The sequence below is a fragment of the Candoia aspera genome, chromosome 4, assembly GCF_035149785.1.
Source record: "Candoia aspera isolate rCanAsp1 chromosome 4, rCanAsp1.hap2, whole genome shotgun sequence".
Taxonomy (NCBI): Eukaryota; Metazoa; Chordata; class Lepidosauria; order Squamata; family Boidae; genus Candoia; species Candoia aspera.
Window position 1 is genome coordinate 114,334,026 of NC_086156.1, and position 19,347 is coordinate 114,353,372.

Below are 19,347 nucleotides of genomic sequence, written 5' to 3' on the forward strand. Positions count from 1 at the left end.
TGGCTGGTACAATTCATGCAGAACAGGGAAAGGATTAACCACCAAGCAATTTGGTGCATTTACTTTGATCACGGGAAACATCAGAAGGAAAAACATATGTGCTTCACAAAGGGTAAAAATTGAGTCAGTCTCCTGGATTTCAACAATGGCCTATTCCCAACACAGCTGTTGAGAGAAAAGCATCAATCTAAACTTGAATGTCTCTCTTCTTACTCAGAACTCCCCAGAACTGGGTTTAGATTTTGACTCATTTCAGACTTGCTCTCTGTTTTTCACATCTTTCTGTAAAGCCTTCAGACGCTTGAGTAGGTGAAAAAATTATAGTGATTTGCTCAATTCCAGGAAGTCTAAATTGTCCATTCTATTATTTTTTATCCAGAATTCAAAACAACAGTCATTCCCCATGTGAAGGATTCTTTTAATTAATTCCAATATCTCACTTCAAATCCATCTGGACCGTTAGTCTGTTTATAACTTTATAAGTAGAATTAAAGTTGGTCCACCTAATTATCAGTCTCCCTTGCTATGTGGGAATAATAAGTATCAAGTGGTTTGAACAGTCTCTAAATATGTCAATGGATAGATGATTGATAGATCAATAGATTGATAGATCGATAGATGATAAGTGATAGATACATAGGCGGATAGATTTAGATATAGATAGATTGATGAGAGACAGATAGAACTGACATGCAAGTAGAGAGACAGATGGAGGTCAGCCCTTCAGGGTAGGCTAAGCTTGGAAAGAGAAATCACAAGGACTGTTAGAACTCTATTTTATTGTTGTAAGGTTTAATGATAGAATCTTGGAATCCTGCCAGAATTTCCTTTGTCCTCTCTTATACCATAGAGCAGTGGTCCCTATACATTTTATTCATTTTATTTATTTATTTATCTATCTAATTTGGGTGGCCCATCTCCTCCTACCAGAGGGATTCTGGGCGGTTTACAACAAAATGGTCAACAAAACAATAAGCATACCATAAAGTCATAATATATAAAAATACTCTCTATAAAATGCAATTACAAATAACCAAGGAATATATAAAAATAAAGTCCAGATGGCTATGATTCAATTCATTCCTTGCTTGGAGGAGCATTTTAGGGCACTAGCCATCCCCAAACATGATGACTCCCCAGCCCGCCTCAAGCCCGGTGGCAGAGCCAGGTCTTCAAATTCCATCAGAAGGCCAGGAGCAATGGGGGTAACCTCATCTCCGGAGACAAGTGTTCCGGGGGGTAGGGGCTACTGTAGAGGAGGGCCACCTCCTGGACTTACTTCAACTTCACAGACCCACTGAAAGGGTCTCAGGGACCCTTGGGGCCCCAGACCACACTTTGAGAACTGCTGCCATAGAATATCAAGCAAGATTGATTTGAGTTTTTCTTACACCTCCTTCTATTTTAGGATGAGGTTTTGATACTTATCTGTCAATGCTTCTTGCATTCCTTTGCTAACAATATCTCTGATGGTCTTAGTCATCTAGCAACCAATTGGAGGACTGCACTCAGAAAGACAGTTCCAGAGAAAGAGCATTAGAGGAATCCTACACTTAGGTTTCCAGCATGGGATCTATCACCAGCTAATCTGAATTCTAGCCATTTAGATATTACAGGTCTTGACCCAGGACAGATTTCTTCCTCATCTACATTAAAACCTTAGGAGCTGGATTAGGCCAAAGTCAACAAGCTTTCAGTGCTGGACATGTTTGTAAGTCTGAAGTCCTTATTTGGATGCTCTCACAAAATAGCTACTAAGAAGGGACTTTCACATTCATAGATGGTTTCTCAGGGTGGTCGTATCTGGACAAAAAACATCCATTTAAATAAATGCAAATTGTTGATCATCTTCTCCCCATCAACCACTATAGAGACCAAGGTAGTACTTAATATCCTTAAGCACTTTTACTTTTGGTTTATATGACTAGTTGTTCGAATTTTAAACATGCCTTGGGCCATGACCACATTCTGTTTTCAGGAAAAATCTGTGAAGATAAAGGCCAATGCTTAGTTTTCAGCTTGCCAGCATCTATCTATCTATCTATCTATCTATCTATCTATCTATCTATCTATCTATCTATCTATCTACCTACCTACCTACCTACCTACCTACCTACCTACCTACCTACCTACCAAAATATTTATCATAAATCCTACATGACATAAAACTAATGTGAAAATTATTTAATGAATTAAATAATATTTGAGTGTAATTTGAAAAGCAGAAATGATAAGGTGGGAGCACAACTGGGAAGAGATTTTTAAACCACAATCTCTGAATGAGGCATGATTTTTTATACTTTAATAAATAATAATAATAGTTAATAAATTATTATTATTATTATTATTATTATTATTATCATCATCATGGATGGGCATTCATCTCCAGCTTCAGTAGTGCCACGTAGCTTCTTCCAGCCTTCCAGCCTCCGTCAGTGAATCCTGCTGCACTGTTTTACTACAGCCTCCTCCTGCAACCATGCCAGTTTCCTCATTATTACCCAGTTGGTCTTGATCAGAACCTGTCTATCTCTTGACCATAAGGACTTATTTATTGTAAATAGTTACTTAATAAAAAGTGTTTGATAATAAGTCTGTCTGGCTGCCTCATAGACTGAACAGAACAATTCTAAACTGGGTTCATAGACTTCTGCTAAATCTGGAATTGCCTACGTGGTGCCCATCAGTAGCAGTGTGACAGTAGATACTTCCCTTCCGACTTATCAGGCCTTCTTCCTCATTCAAACTTTAACTTTTAAAAGATTTATACCTTAAAACAATTTTAAAAACTAATCTGAATCTAGATCAAGTCTTTTCTAGCTACAACTGACATACATGCAGTCACTTAAGTCTACCCTGAGATACTGGAATATTTTCAGTACTATTTCTAACTTGGAAAATAATCTGGAGGATGAAAAGTAGACTGCTGTTTTCATTGTAGCACTAGAGTAACACAACTCACTATCAGCTATGGTGTGTCAGCCCCCAACCTAAGTAATTGGAATTTGATTAGATTTTATTGCTGGTTTGCTACTTTGCTTATATGCTACCTGGAGAAGGCTCTTGAATTAAAGAGGTGGAAAATGAACACCTCACTAAATATATATTGATACTATGTACATAGTAGACCTGTCATCTGATCATATTTTTATCTACAAGACAACAATTTCAGGAATTGAGCAGGTAAATGTCAAGCTGAATGATGAAATTAAGTTAAATTCTCCCAATCAGAAAATTCAGATTGTTACCTTGTCGTGGTGCTGGAGCTTGAGCACCTCAATGATGCCATGAGCTAAACCGTGAAGGGCCACTGAGGACGCGAAGGTCATGACAGAGAGGTCAGACTAAATGCGATCCCTGGGGAAGGTAATGGCAACCCACCCCAGCATTCTTGCCATGAAAACTAAATGGATCAGTACAACCAGAGATATGTCGCTATACCATCAGAAGATGAGACCCCCAGGTCAGAAGATGGTCAAAATGCTACTGGGGAGGAACAGAGGATGAATTCAACTAGCCCCAGACGTGATGACGCAGCTAGCTCAAAGCCAAAAGGACGGCTAGCGGCCGACGGTGTTGGTGGTGAACGGCGAATCCGATGTTCTAAGGATCAACACACCATTGGAACCTGGAATGTAAGATCTATGAGCCAGGGCGAATTAGATGTGGTTACTGGTGAGATGTCAAGATTAAAGATAGACATTTTGGGCATCAGTGAACTGAAATGGACCGGAATGGGCCACTTCACATCAAATGACCACCAGATCTACTACTGTGGACAAGAGGACCACAGAAGAAATGGAGTAGCCTTCATAATTAATAGTAAAGTGGCTAAAGCAGTGCTTGGATGCAATCCAAAAAACAACAGAATGATCTCAATTCGAATTCAGGGCAAGCCATCTAACATCACAGTGATCCAAATATACGCCCCAACCACAGATGCTGAAGAAGCTGAAGTAGAGCAGTTCTATGAGGATCTGCAGCGCCTACTGGACAACATGCCTAAAAGAGATGTTATTTTCATCACGGGAGACTGGAATGCTAAGGTGGGCAGTCAAATGACACCTCGAATTACAGGTAAGCATGGCCTGGGAGAACAAAATGAAGCAGGACATAGGCTGATAGAATGTTGCCAAGACAACTCACTCTGCATAACAAACACTCTCTTCCAACAACCTAAGTGATGGCTTTATACAAGGACTTCACCAGATGGACAACACCGAAATCGGATTGACTACATCCTTTGCAGACAAAGGTGGCAGACATCTATACAGTCAGTAAAAACAAGGCCTGGAGCTGACTGTAGTTCCGTTCACGAACTTCTTCTTGCACAATTTAGGATCAGACTCAAGAGATTAGGGAAGACCCACAGATCAGCTAGATATGAGCTCACTAATATTCCTAAGGAATATGCCGTGGAGGTGAAGAATAGATTTAAGGGACTGGACTTAGTAGATAGGGTCCCGGAAGAACTCTGGACAGAAGTTCTCAACATTGTTCAGGAGGCGGCAACAAAATACATCCCAAAGAAAGAGAAAACCAAGAAGGCAAAATGGCTGTCTGCTGAGACACTAGAAGTAGCCCAAGAAAGAAGGAAAGCAAAAGGCAACAGCGATAGGGGGAGATATGCCCAATTAAATGCAAAATTCCAGAGGTTAGCCAGAAGAGATAAGGAATTATTTTTAAACAAGCAATGCGCGGAAGTGGAAGAAGACAATAGAATAGGAAGGACAAGAGACCTCTTCCAGAAAATTAGAAACATTGGAGGTAAATTCCAGGCAAAAATGGGTATGATCAAAAACAAAGATGGCAAGGACCTAACAGAAGAAGAAGAGATCAAGAAAAGGTGGCAAGAATATACAGAAGACCTGTATAGGAAGGATAACAATATCGGGGATAGCTTTGACGATGTGGTCAGTGAGCTAGAGCCAGACACCCTGATGAGTGAGGTTGAGTGGGCCTTAAGAAGCATTGCTAATAACAAGGCAGCAGGAGACGGCATCCCAGCGGAACTGTTCAAAATCTTGCAAGATGATGCTGTCAAGGTAATGCATGCTATATGCCAGCAAATTTGGAAAACACAAGAATGGCCATCAGATTGGAAAAAATCAATTTATATCCCGATACCAAAAAAGGGAAACACTAAAGAATGTTCAAACTATCGAACAGTGGCACTCATTTCGCATGCCAGTAAGGTAATGCTCAAGATCCTGCAAGGTAGACTTCAGCAGTTCATGGAGCGAGAATTGCCAGATGTACAAGCTGGGTTTAGAAAAGGCAGAGGAACCAGAGACCAAATTGCCAATATCCGCTGGATAATGGAAAAAGCCAGGGAGTTTCAGAAAAACATCTATTTCTGTTTTATTGACTATTCTAAAGCCTTTGACTGTGTGGATCATAACAAATTGTGGCAAGTTCTTAGCGGTATGGGGATACCAAGTCATCTTGTATGCCTCCTGAAGAATCTGTATAACGACCAAGTAGCAACAGTAAGTACAGACCACGGAACAACTGACTGGTTTAGGATTGGGAAAGGAGTACGGCAGGGCTGTATACTCTCACCCTACCTATTCAACTTGTATGCAGAACACATCATGCGACAAGCTGGGCTTGAGGAATCCAAGGTTGGAGTTAAAATCTCTGGGAGAAACATTAACAATCTCAGATATGCAGATGATACCACTTTGATGGCTGAAAGCGAAGAGGAACTGAGGAGCCTTATGATGAAGTTGAAAGAAGAAAGTGCAAAAGCTGGTTTGCAGCTAAACCTCAAAAAAACCAAGATTATGGCAACCAGCTTGATTGATAACTGGCAAATAGAGGGAGAAAATGTAGAAGCAGTGAAAGACTTTGTATTCCTAGGTGCAAAGATTACTGCAGATGCTGACTGCAGTCAGGAAATCAGAAGACGCTTAATGCTTGGGAGAAGAGCAATGACAAATCTTGATAAAATAGTTAAGAGTAGAGACATCACACTGACAACAAAGGTCCGCATAGTTAAAGCAATGGTGTTCCCCGTAGTAACATATGGCTGCGAGAGCTGGACCATAAGGAAGGCTGAGCGAAGGAAGATCGATGCTTTTGAACTGTGGTGTTGGAGGAAAATTCTGAGAGTGCCTGGGACTGCAAGAAGATCAAACCAGTCCATCCTCCAGGAAGTAAAGCCAGACTGCTCACTTGAGGGAATGATATTAAAGGCAAAACTGAAATACTTTGGCCACATAATGAGAAGACAGGACACCCTGGAGAATATGCTGATGCTAGGGAGAGTGGAAGGCAAAAGGAAGAGGGGCCGACCAAGGGCAAGATGGATGGATGATATTCTAGAGGTGACGGACTCGTCCCTGGGGGAGCTGGGGGTGTTGACGACCGACAGGAAGCTCTGGCGTGGGCTGGTCCATGAAGTCACGAAGAGTCGGAAGCAACTAAACGAATAAACAACAACAACTTCCAAAAAGTTTCAACTTCCCAAATTTGCCTGGACCCTGAATTAATTCATAACTTTCTTGGTCCAAAATCTTATTTACCTTTTGCCATTTATTTCAAATTCTTTAATTTCTTAAGCATATACTTAATTTTTCTTTTGTTCAGCAATGAAAATGGACTCACCAGGTGGCTTTTCAAACTTGTCATTCCAAAGATCTCCATGGAGAGCTATAAGATGGTTAGATAAGCAATTTCTGAAAGTGATTAGAAGCAATGTTAGCAAAAGTGTCCTTTAAAGGGCTCCACTGTGGTTGTGAGCTTAATATGGATCCCTTTGTCTTCCTGTCCTGCAGTCTCCTCGCGAGAAGCAGCCATCTGGAATACATGTGGGTGATCGCCCATCCTCTCCTTGTCCAGGGAGATTTCAAAGAACAAGTCTACTCACCAGTTCTTTGGTCTTTGCTGCGGTCATTTTCTCTGCTCTCCGAGAGACTCCAACAGAAGTTTTGGTTGTCTTCTTCAAAGACTTTTTTATGGTATGACTAGCAAACTCTCCCCCTTTTTCTGAGTGAGGCTTGATTTCAGCTATTGAAGAAATTATTCTACAATGTACTGAAGGGTCAGCTTTCACGTGTTATTCTCTCCCAGTCTATAAGGGGCTCTTGGCACTTAAAAGCTTCATCATGGCTTTCGTTGCTCACAATTTACCTGGCAGCTTTAATGAAGCCAAGTTCATCACCTTCAGCATGTTGGCCATTTGCAGGATATGGGTCTCCTTTGTGCCAATCTCTCTTGAGCACCAGAGGAAAAGCCATGGTGGCTGTGGAGGTCTTCTCCATCTTGTCCTCCAATGCTGCTTTATCTGGGATGTATTTTCCCCCCCGAAATGCTTCATCATTGTGCTGAGGCCGCAACTAAACAGCAGGAGTCAACTAATAAAACAAAATAATTAAATCATGCACACGGAGACACACACAGAGAGAAACTATATGCCCAGGAGGAGGAGCATTTTGGGATAACTTTACTTTGTCAAAACAAACAAAATAAAGCATTGTCCTTTATCTTCACAGACTTTTCCTGAAAACAGTATGTGGTCATGACCCAAGTGATGTTTAAAAATAGAACAACTAGTCATACAACTCCGCAAAGGATCGTTACCTTGTCGTGGTGCTGGAGCTTGAGCACTTCAATGATGCCATGAGCTAAACCGTGAAGGGCCACCCAAGACGGGAAGGTCATGACAGAGAGGTCAGACTAAATGCGATCCCTGGGGAAGGTAATGGCAACCCACCCCAGTATTCTTGCCGTGAAAACTAAATGGATCAGTACAACCAGAGATATGTCGGTATACCATCGGAAGATGAGACCCCCAGGTCGGAAGATGGTCAAAATGCTACTGGGGAGGAACAGAGGATGAGCTCAACTAGCCCCAGTCGTGATGACGCAGCTAGCTCAAAGCCGAAAGGACGGTTAGCGGCCGACGGTGCTGGTGGTGAACGGCGAATCCGATGTTCTAAGGGTCAACACACCATTGGAACCTGGAATGTAAGATCTATGAGCCGGGGCAAATTGGATGTGGTTATTGGTGAGATGTCAAGATTAAAGATAGACATTCTGGGCGTCAGTGAACTGAAATGGACTGGAATGGGCCACTTCACATCAAATGACCACCAGATCTACTACTGTGGACAAGAGGACCACAGAAGAAATGGAGTAGCCTTCATAATTAATAGTAAAGTGGCTAAAGCAGTGCTTGGATACAACCCCAAAAACGACAGAATGATCTCAATTCGAATTCAGGGCAAGCCATCTAACATCACAGTGATCCAAATATACGCCCCAACCACAAATGCTGAAGAAGCTGAAGTAGAGCAGTTCTATGAGGATCTGCAGCACCTACTGGACAACACGCCTAAAAGAGATGTTATTTTCATCACAGGAGACTGGAATGCTAAGGTGGGCAGTCAAATGACACCTCGAATTACAGGTAAGTATGGCCTGGGAGAACAAAACGAAGCAGGACATAGGCTGATAGAATTTTGCCAAGACAATTCACTCTGCATAACAAACACTCTCTTCCAACAACCTAAGAGACGGCTTTACACATGGACTTCACCAGATGGACAACACCGAAATCAGATTGATTACATCCTTTGCAGCCAAAGGTGGCGGACATCTGTACAGTCGGTAAAAACTAGGCCTGGAGCTGACTGTAGTTCAGACCATGAACTTCTTCTTGCACAATTTAGGATCAGACTCAAGAGATTAGGGAAGACCCACAGATCAGCTAGATATGAGCTCACTAATATTCCTAAGGAATATGCCGTGGAGGTGAAGAATAGATTTAAGGGACTGGACTTAGTAGATAGGGTCCCGGAAGAACTCTGGACAGAAGTTCTCAACATTGTTCAGGAGGCGGCAACAAAATACATCCCAAAGAAAGAGAAAACCAAGAAGGCAAAATGGCTGTCTGCTGAGACACTAGAAGTAGCCCAAGAAAGAAGGAAAGCAAAAGGCAACAGCGATAGGGGGAGATATGCCCAATTAAATGCAAAATTCCAGAGGTTAGCCAGAAGAGATAAGGAATTATTTTTAAACAAGCAATGCGCGGAAGTGGAAGAAGACAATAGAATAGGAAGGACAAGAGACCTCTTCCAGAAAATTAGAAACATTGGAGGTAAATTCCAGGCAAAAATGGGTATGATCAAAAACAAAGATGGCAAGGACCTAACAGAAGAAGAAGAGATCAAGAAAAGGTGGCAAGAATATACAGAAGACCTGTATAGGAAGGATAACAATATCGGGGATAGCTTTGACGATGTGGTCAGTGAGCTAGAGCCAGACACCCTGATGAGTGAGGTTGAGTGGGCCTTAAGAAGCATTGCTAATAACAAGGCAGCAGGAGACGGCATCCCAGCGGAACTGTTCAAAATCTTGCAAGATGATGCTGTCAAGGTAATGCATGCTATATGCCAGCAAATTTGGAAAACACAAGAATGGCCATCAGATTGGAAAAAATCAATTTATATCCCGATACCAAAAAAGGGAAACACTAAAGAATGTTCAAACTATCGAACAGTGGCACTCATTTCGCATGCCAGTAAGGTAATGCTCAAGATCCTGCAAGGTAGACTTCAGCAGTTCATGGAGCGAGAATTGCCAGATGTACAAGCTGGGTTTAGAAAAGGCAGAGGAACCAGAGACCAAATTGCCAATATCCGCTGGATAATGGAAAAAGCCAGGGAGTTTCAGAAAAACATCTATTTCTGTTTTATTGACTATTCTAAAGCCTTTGACTGTGTGGATCATAACAAATTGTGGCAAGTTCTTAGCGGTATGGGGATACCAAGTCATCTTGTATGCCTCCTGAAGAATCTGTATAACGACCAAGTAGCAACAGTAAGTACAGACCACGGAACAACTGACTGGTTTAGGATTGGGAAAGGAGTACGGCAGGGCTGTATACTCTCACCCTACCTATTCAACTTGTATGCAGAACACATCATGCGACAAGCTGGGCTTGAGGAATCCAAGGTTGGAGTTAAAATCTCTGGGAGAAACATTAACAATCTCAGATATGCAGATGATACCACTTTGATGGCTGAAAGCGAAGAGGAACTGAGGAGCCTTATGATGAAGTTGAAAGAAGAAAGTGCAAAAGCTGGTTTGCAGCTAAACCTCAAAAAAACCAAGATTATGGCAACCAGCTTGATTGATAACTGGCAAATAGAGGGAGAAAATGTAGAAGCAGTGAAAGACTTTGTATTCCTAGGTGCAAAGATTACTGCAGATGCTGACTGCAGTCAGGAAATCAGAAGACGCTTAATGCTTGGGAGAAGAGCAATGACAAATCTTGATAAAATAGTTAAGAGTAGAGACATCACACTGACAACAAAGGTCCGCATAGTTAAAGCAATGGTGTTCCCCGTAGTAACATATGGCTGCGAGAGCTGGACCATAAGGAAGGCTGAGCGAAGGAAGATCGATGCTTTTGAACTGTGGTGTTGGAGGAAAATTCTGAGAGTGCCTGGGACTGCAAGAAGATCAAACCAGTCCATCCTCCAGGAAGTAAAGCCAGACTGCTCACTTGAGGGAATGATATTAAAGGCAAAACTGAAATACTTTGGCCACATAATGAGAAGACAGGACACCCTGGAGAATATGCTGATGCTAGGGAGAGTGGAAGGCAAAAGGAAGAGGGGCCGACCAAGGGCAAGATGGATGGATGATATTCTAGAGGTGACGGACTCGTCCCTGGGGGAGCTGGGGGTGTTGACGACCGACAGGAAGCTCTGGCGTGGGCTGGTCCATGAAGTCACGAAGAGTCGGAAGCAACTAAACGAATAAACAACAACAACTTCCAAAAAGTTTCAACTTCCCAAATTTGCCTGGACCCTGAATTAATTCATAACTTTCTTGGTCCAAAATCTTATTTACCTTTTGCCATTTATTTCAAATTCTTTAATTTCTTAAGCATATACTTAATTTTTCTTTTGTTCAGCAATGAAAATGGACTCACCAGGTGGCTTTTCAAACTTGTCATTCCAAAGATCTCCATGGAGAGCTATAAGATGGTTAGATAAGCAATTTCTGAAAGTGATTAGAAGCAATGTTAGCAAAAGTGTCCTTTAAAGGGCTCCACTGTGGTTGTGAGCTTAATATGGATCCCTTTGTCTTCCTGTCCTGCAGTCTCCTCGCGAGAAGCAGCCATCTGGAATACATGTGGGTGATCGCCCATCCTCTCCTTGTCCAGGGAGATTTCAAAGAACAAGTCTACTCACCAGTTCTTTGGTCTTTGCTGCGGTCATTTTCTCTGCTCTCCGAGAGACTCCAACAGAAGTTTTGGTTGTCTTCTTCAAAGACTTTTTTATGGTATGACTAGCAAACTCTCCCCCTTTTTCTGAGTGAGGCTTGATTTCAGCTATTGAAGAAATTATTCTACAATGTACTGAAGGGTCAGCTTTCACGTGTTATTCTCTCCCAGTCTATAAGGGGCTCTTGGCACTTAAAAGCTTCATCATGGCTTTCGTTGCTCACAATTTACCTGGCAGCTTTAATGAAGCCAAGTTCATCACCTTCAGCATGTTGGCCATTTGCAGGATATGGGTCTCCTTTGTGCCAATCTCTCTTGAGCACCAGAGGAAAAGCCATGGTGGCTGTGGAGGTCTTCTCCATCTTGTCCTCCAATGCTGCTTTATCTGGGATGTATTTTCCCCCCCGAAATGCTTCATCATTGTGCTGAGGCCGCAACTAAACAGCAGGAGTCAACTAATAAAACAAAATAATTAAATCATGCACACGGAGACACACACAGAGAGAAACTATATGCCCAGGAGGAGGAGCATTTTGGGATAACTTTACTTTGTCAAAACAAACAAAATAAAGCATTGTCCTTTATCTTCACAGACTTTTCCTGAAAACAGTATGTGGTCATGACCCAAGTGATGTTTAAAAATAGAACAACTAGTCATACAACTCCGCAAAGGATCGTTACCTTGTCGTGGTGCTGGAGCTTGAGCACTTCAATGATGCCATGAGCTAAACCGTGAAGGGCCACCCAAGACGGGAAGGTCATGACAGAGAGGTCAGACTAAATGCGATCCCTGGGGAAGGTAATGGCAACCCACCCCAGTATTCTTGCCGTGAAAACTAAATGGATCAGTACAACCAGAGATATGTCGGTATACCATCGGAAGATGAGACCCCCAGGTCGGAAGATGGTCAAAATGCTACTGGGGAGGAACAGAGGATGAGCTCAACTAGCCCCAGTCGTGATGACGCAGCTAGCTCAAAGCCGAAAGGACGGTTAGCGGCCGACGGTGCTGGTGGTGAACGGCGAATCCGATGTTCTAAGGGTCAACACACCATTGGAACCTGGAATGTAAGATCTATGAGCCGGGGCAAATTGGATGTGGTTATTGGTGAGATGTCAAGATTAAAGATAGACATTCTGGGCGTCAGTGAACTGAAATGGACTGGAATGGGCCACTTCACATCAAATGACCACCAGATCTACTACTGTGGACAAGAGGACCACAGAAGAAATGGAGTAGCCTTCATAATTAATAGTAAAGTGGCTAAAGCAGTGCTTGGATACAACCCCAAAAACGACAGAATGATCTCAATTCGAATTCAGGGCAAGCCATCTAACATCACAGTGATCCAAATATACGCCCCAACCACAAATGCTGAAGAAGCTGAAGTAGAGCAGTTCTATGAGGATCTGCAGCACCTACTGGACAACACGCCTAAAAGAGATGTTATTTTCATCACAGGAGACTGGAATGCTAAGGTGGGCAGTCAAATGACACCTCGAATTACAGGTAAGTATGGCCTGGGAGAACAAAACGAAGCAGGACATAGGCTGATAGAATTTTGCCAAGACAATTCACTCTGCATAACAAACACTCTCTTCCAACAACCTAAGAGACGGCTTTACACATGGACTTCACCAGATGGACAACACCGAAATCAGATTGATTACATCCTTTGCAGCCAAAGGTGGCGGACATCTGTACAGTCGGTAAAAACTAGGCCTGGAGCTGACTGTAGTTCAGACCATGAACTTCTTCTTGCACAATTTAGGATCAGACTCAAGAGATTAGGGAAGACCCACAGATCAGCTAGATATGAGCTCACGAATATTCCTCAGGAATATGCAGTGGAGGTGAAGAATAGATTTAAGGGACTGGACTTAGTAGATAGGGTCCCGGAAGAACTCTGGACAGAAGTTCTCAACATTGTTCAGGAGGCGGCAACAAAATACATCCCAAAGAAAGAGAAAACCAAGAAGGCAAAATGGCTGTCTGCTGAGACACTAGAAGTAGCCCAAGAAAGAAGGAAAGCAAAAGGCAACAGCGATAGGGGGAGATATGCCCAATTAAATGCAAAATTCCAGAGGTTAGCCAGAAGAGATAAGGAATTATTTTTAAACAAGCAATGCGCGGAAGTGGAAGAAGACAATAGAATAGGAAGGACAAGAGACCTCTTCCAGAAAATTAGAAACATTGGAGGTAAATTCCAGGCAAAAATGGGTATGATCAAAAACAAAGATGGCAAGGACCTAACAGAAGAAGAAGAGATCAAGAAAAGGTGGCAAGAATATACAGAAGACCTGTATAGGAAGGATAACAATATCGGGGATAGCTTTGACGATGTGGTCAGTGAGCTAGAGCCAGACATCCTGAAGAGTGAGGTTGAGTGGGCCTTAAGAAGCATTGCTAATAACAAGGCAGCAGGAGAAGACGGCATCCCAGCTGAACTGTTCAAAATCTTGCAAGATGATGCTGTCAAGGTAATGCATGCTATATGCCAGCAAATTTGGAAAAAACAAGAATGGCCATCAGATTGGAAAAAATCAACTTATATCCCCATACCAAAAAAGGGAAACACTAAAGAATGTTCAAACTATCGAACAGTGGCACTCATTTCACATGCCAGTAAGGTAATGCTCAAGATCCTGCAAGGTAGACTTCAGCAGTTCATGGAGCGAGAATTGCCAGATGTACAGGCTGGGTTTAGAAAAGGCAGAGGAACTAGAGACCAAATTGCCAATATCCGCTGGATAATGGAAAAAGCCAGGGAGTTTCAGAAAAACATCTATTTCTGTTTTATTGACTATTCTAAAGCCTTTGACTGTGTGGACCATAACAAATTGTGGCAAGTTCTTAGCGGTATGGGGATACCAAGTCATCTTGTATGCCTCCTGAAGAATCTGTATAACGACCAAGTAGCAACAGTAAGAACAGACCACGGAACAACGGGCTGGTTTAAGATTGGGAAAGGAGTACGGCAGGGCTGTATCCTCTCACCCTACCTATTCAACTTGTATGCAGAACACATCATGCGACAAGCTGGTCTTGAGGAATCCAAGGCTGGAGTTAAAATCTCTGGAAGAAACATTAACAATCTCAGATATGCAGATGATACCACTTTGATGGCTGAAAGTGAAGAGGAACTGAGGAGCCTTATGATGAAGGTGAAAGAAGAAAGTGCAAAAGCTGGCTTGCAGCTAAACCTCAAAAAAACCAAGATTATGGCAACCAGCTTGATTGATAACTGGCAAATAGAGGGAGAAAATGTAGAAGCAGTGAAAGACTTTGTATTCCTAGGTGCAAAGATTACTGCAGATGCTGACTGCAGTCAGGAATTCAGAAGACGCTTAATCCTTGGGAGAAGAGCAATGACAAATCTCGATAAAATAGTTAAGAGCAGAGACATCACACTGACAACAAAGGCCCGCATAGTTAAAGCAATGGTGTTCCCTGTAGTAACATATGGCTGCGAGAGCTGGACCATAAGGAAGGCTGAGCGAAGGAAGATCGATGCTTTTGAACTGTGGTGTTGGAGGAAAATTCTGAGAGTGCCTTGGACTGCCAGAAGATCCAACCAGTCCATCCTCCAGGAAATAAAGCCAGACTGCTCACTTGAGGGAATGATATTAAAGGCCAAACTGAAATACTTTGGCCACATAATGAGAAGACAGGACACCCTGGAGAAGATGCTGATGCTAGGGAGAGTGGAAGGCAAAAGGAAGAGGGGCCGACCAAGGGCAAGATGGATGGATGATATTCTAGAGGTGACGGACTCGTCCCTGGGGGAGCTGGGGGTGTTGACGACCGACAGGAAGCTCTGGCGTGGGCTGGTCCATGAAGTCACGAAGAGTCGGAAGCGACTAAACGAATAAACAACAAACAGTCATACAAACCAAAAGTAAACGTGCGTAAGGATATTCAGTACTACCTTGGTCTCTATAGTGGTTGATGGGGAGAAGACAATCAACAATCTGCATTTATTTAAATGGATGTTTTTTGTCCAGATATGACCATCTATGAATGTGAAAGTCCCTTCTTAGTAGCTATTTTGTGAGAGCATCCGAAATAGGACCACTGCCTTACAAACATGTCCAGCACCAAAAGCATGGTTAATGTTGTCCTAATCCAGGTCCTAAGGTTTTAATGCAGATGAGGAAGAAATCTGTTTTGCGACAAGACCTAGAATTTCTGAATGGCTAGAATTCAGATTAGCAAGTGATAGATCCCATGCTGGAAATCTCAGTGCAGGATTCCTGTAATGCTCATTCTTTGGATCTGTCTCTCTGACTGCAGCCCTCTAACTGGTTCCTAGATGACTATGCACATCATATGCCCAGGAGCTGCACTTTGGGAATCCACACCTTTTTAGTACTTTCAGTTCTGAATCCAATGAACCCAATACTAATTATTGTAGTGGGAGGCAAAGATATTGTTAGCAAAGGAATGCAGGAGCCACTAACAGATATGAGACAAGGAACAAAATCTCATCCTGAAATAGAAGGAGGTGTAAGAAAGACTCAAAGCAACCATACTTGATACTCTATGGCAGCTTTTCTCCAAGTGTGGGCTGGGGAAACCTGGGTCACCCTGAGAGCCTTTCAGGGAATCCATGAAGTCAAACAAATAAATATTTACAATTTCTCCATTATAATTTCTAAGACAGGAAATATCGATAGATACAACCCAAATAAAACAAGGCTCTTCAGGGACCTCAAGCATTTTTTAGAATGTCAAAGGACCAAAATGTTTGAGAACCAGTGGTTTATGGTATAAGAGAGGACAAAGGAAATTCTGGCAGAATTTCAAGATACTATTATTAAACCTTACAACAATAAAATAGAGTCCAAATAGTCCCTGGGGGGTCTCTTTCCAGGCTTAGCCTACCCTGAAGGGCTGACATCCATCTGTCTCTCTATTTGCATGTCACTTCTATCTCTCCCTCAACAATCTATCTATATCTATATACCTATCTATCTCTTATCATTGATCTATCTATCATCTATCCATTGACATATCTGAAAGCTGAAATGTCCCCTGTCCAAGCTCCAAGTTATGTGGGGATGCTGCTTTCACAACATTTTCTTGGCAGACTATAGAGGGGTGGTTTGCCATTCCCTTCCCCAGTTGTCACCTTCCCCAGCAAGCTGGGTGCTCATTTTACCAACTGCTGAAGGATGGATGGCTGAATCGAACTGAGCTGGCTATCCAAGAATCTAGCTTCCGCTGGGATCGAACTCGGGTCATGGGGAGAGTTTCAGTTACAGTACCATGACCCACAACTCTGTGCCAAACAAGGCTTTCATATTTAGAGACTGTTTAAACCACTTGATACTTATTATTCCCACATAGCAAGGGAGACTGATAGTTAGGTGGACCAAATTTCATTCTATTTATAAAGTTATAAACAGACTAATGGTCCAGATGGATTTGAAGTAAGATATTAGAATTAATTAAAAGTATCCTTCCTATGGGAAATGACTGTTGTTTTGAATTCCGGATAAAAAATAATAGAATGGACAATTTAGACTTCCTGGAATTGGGCAAATCACTATAATTTGTTCACCTACTCAAGCCTCTGAAGGCTTTACAGAACGATGTGAAAAATAGAAAGCAAGTCTGAAAAGAGTCAAAATCTAAACCCAGTTCTGGGGAGTTGTAAGTAAGAAGAGAGACATTCAAGTTTAGATTGATGCTTTTCTCTCAACAGCTGCGTTTGGAATAGGCCATTGTTGAAATCCAGGAGACTGTCTCAATTTTTACCCTTTGTGAAGCACATATGTTTTTCCTTCTGATGTTTCCCGTGATCAAAGTAAATGCACCAAATTGCTTGGTGGTTAATCCTTTCCCTGTTCTGCATGAATTGCACCAGCCAGCCAATCTCTTAATCGGAGGGATGGTTTTTCAGACTGTACCTGTTTTCAATGAAGATTGGTTTGATGGATATCCATCATATAGGATATTAGAGAATATAAAATAAGCAAATATCTATCCTCACCTAATGGGACTTTGCCATTTCTTGGCTTTTGCAGATCACACCTTTTGTTTCTGTGAGGAACAAAATGCTCAAAAGAGATGAAGACCTTATCCACTCTATTTCCTCAGTTTCTGTATTGCTTCTAATGCTTTACCAGGTGAAAATGCTGTTCTCCCATTATAAATGATCATTCTGCTTTTTAAAAATATCATGAAACTATGAGGAACAATTTAAAAAACTGTTTTAGCATTGTTAATACTGTAAATAACTAGATTAGGAAGTCCTTGTTGAAGATTTCAGTTCAGATGCGCAGATCAGTAGGTGATAGAAAGTGTGTCTGCAATTCCTCTGGGTTCTATACTGATCTCTTCTCTCCTCTGATTTTTTTATTAATTTCCATGAACAATCTTAGGTTCATCCTTTCTGTCTTTGTTCCCCAAGCATATACTCTCTTCTTCGGGTACCTCCTAGTAGGCTGCATCTTGGTAGAAGCTAGTTTTTTCTTCCTACTTCATAGATTTCTGTCAATGCTTTCTGTCAAAGATACCACCCTGCTTCAAATGTCTCTGCAAATTTGGGATTGCATTCATCATGAAAACAAGAAATAACTGGAGAAAACCCCCAATAATTGCATTTCTGCCTCAACTATATAAAGTAAAATATGAAACTGCATTAGAATTCCTAAATATTATCTGAATCATGAAGAAACCACATACAGAGGTGATAAGTAGGTAGGTAGGTAGATATAGATAGGTAGAGATTGAAAATGAAACTTTTCAACCATGAAGTTCCTCTACTACATAAAATAAGAATGATACAATGCAAATCAATTTAACCTATTCAATTTTTATGGAAGACTTGCTTTCTCAAAGGCTTTCTTTATTTACAGCATGATCACAAAATACTACCAGCATGTGCTTTCCTTAGAATTTGCTCTAAAGGAGATCAATGGGAATCCACAAATCTTGTCCAATGTCACACTTGGTCTCCATGTATCAGACAGCTACTATGACCCAAGAATGACCTACCGAACCACCCTGGACCTGCTTTTCAAATCAAATAGATTTCTCCCCAACTACGAATGTGGCATTCCTAAGAACCTCATGGCCATCATTGGAGGACTTGGATCTGATACTTCTTCCCATATTGCAGGCATTATAGATGTCTACAAGATTCCTCAGGTTGTTCTGTGGATAGGGAAAATTAACCAAGTCTTCTGTTGATATTTAAAGCCCAAAGAATATACATATACATACATGGGGAACTACATTTTATCCCATATAACACCGCCAAAGTCGAGCCAGTTTGCCTGATGTGTTGTGGTCAACACATCAGGCTAGAAACTGGGAGAAAATGAGTTCTAGTCCCACATTAGGCACAAAGCCAGCTGGGTGATCTTGGGCCAACCACTCTCTCTCAGACTTGGGAAGAAGAAGGAAATGGCAACACCCTTCTGAAGTCTTGCCAGGAAAACTTCGCTGACTGGCCCAGGCAGTCTTCAGGAGTCAAAACTGACAAAAAAGCACACAAGTGCACTCACCCACTATCACCAAACCACGACTTAGTGAGTAACTTGAAATCACTCAGCAAGCATAAGCATCATGGATTTCCATCCTACTTTCTCTGTTTCTACTCAAACATCTTCCCTAATAGATTCTCTGAATGAATGAGTACTGCAGTAATTGCATTATCTTCTGATACACAGAGGAACTGGTAGTATAGGGGCAATATTATTTTTCAGCTGTTCCCTAAAGAGCTACAGAGAGAAGATACTTGGGCTTAGACCGACTTATCAGTTTAACTTGACTTTCTTTCAGCTTACGTATGGTTCATATCCACCAGAAGAGTTTCATAACAGTCAATTCTCATCACTTTACTCTATGGCCCCAAATGAGGCTCCTCTTTTCATTGGGATTGTCCGATTGCTACACCAGTTTGGATGGAAGTGGGTTGGGCTCTTTGCTTCTGAGGGTGAGAGTGGAGAACAATTTTTGCAGAAAATGCAGCTTTTGCTTTCATGCAATGGAATCTGTTCAGCTTTCCTACAACAAGTCCCAGGAATACCCTCTACTGATGACTTGAATATATTTAGTGGTATCATGTTTACTCTTTATAGACATTACACAGACAGAA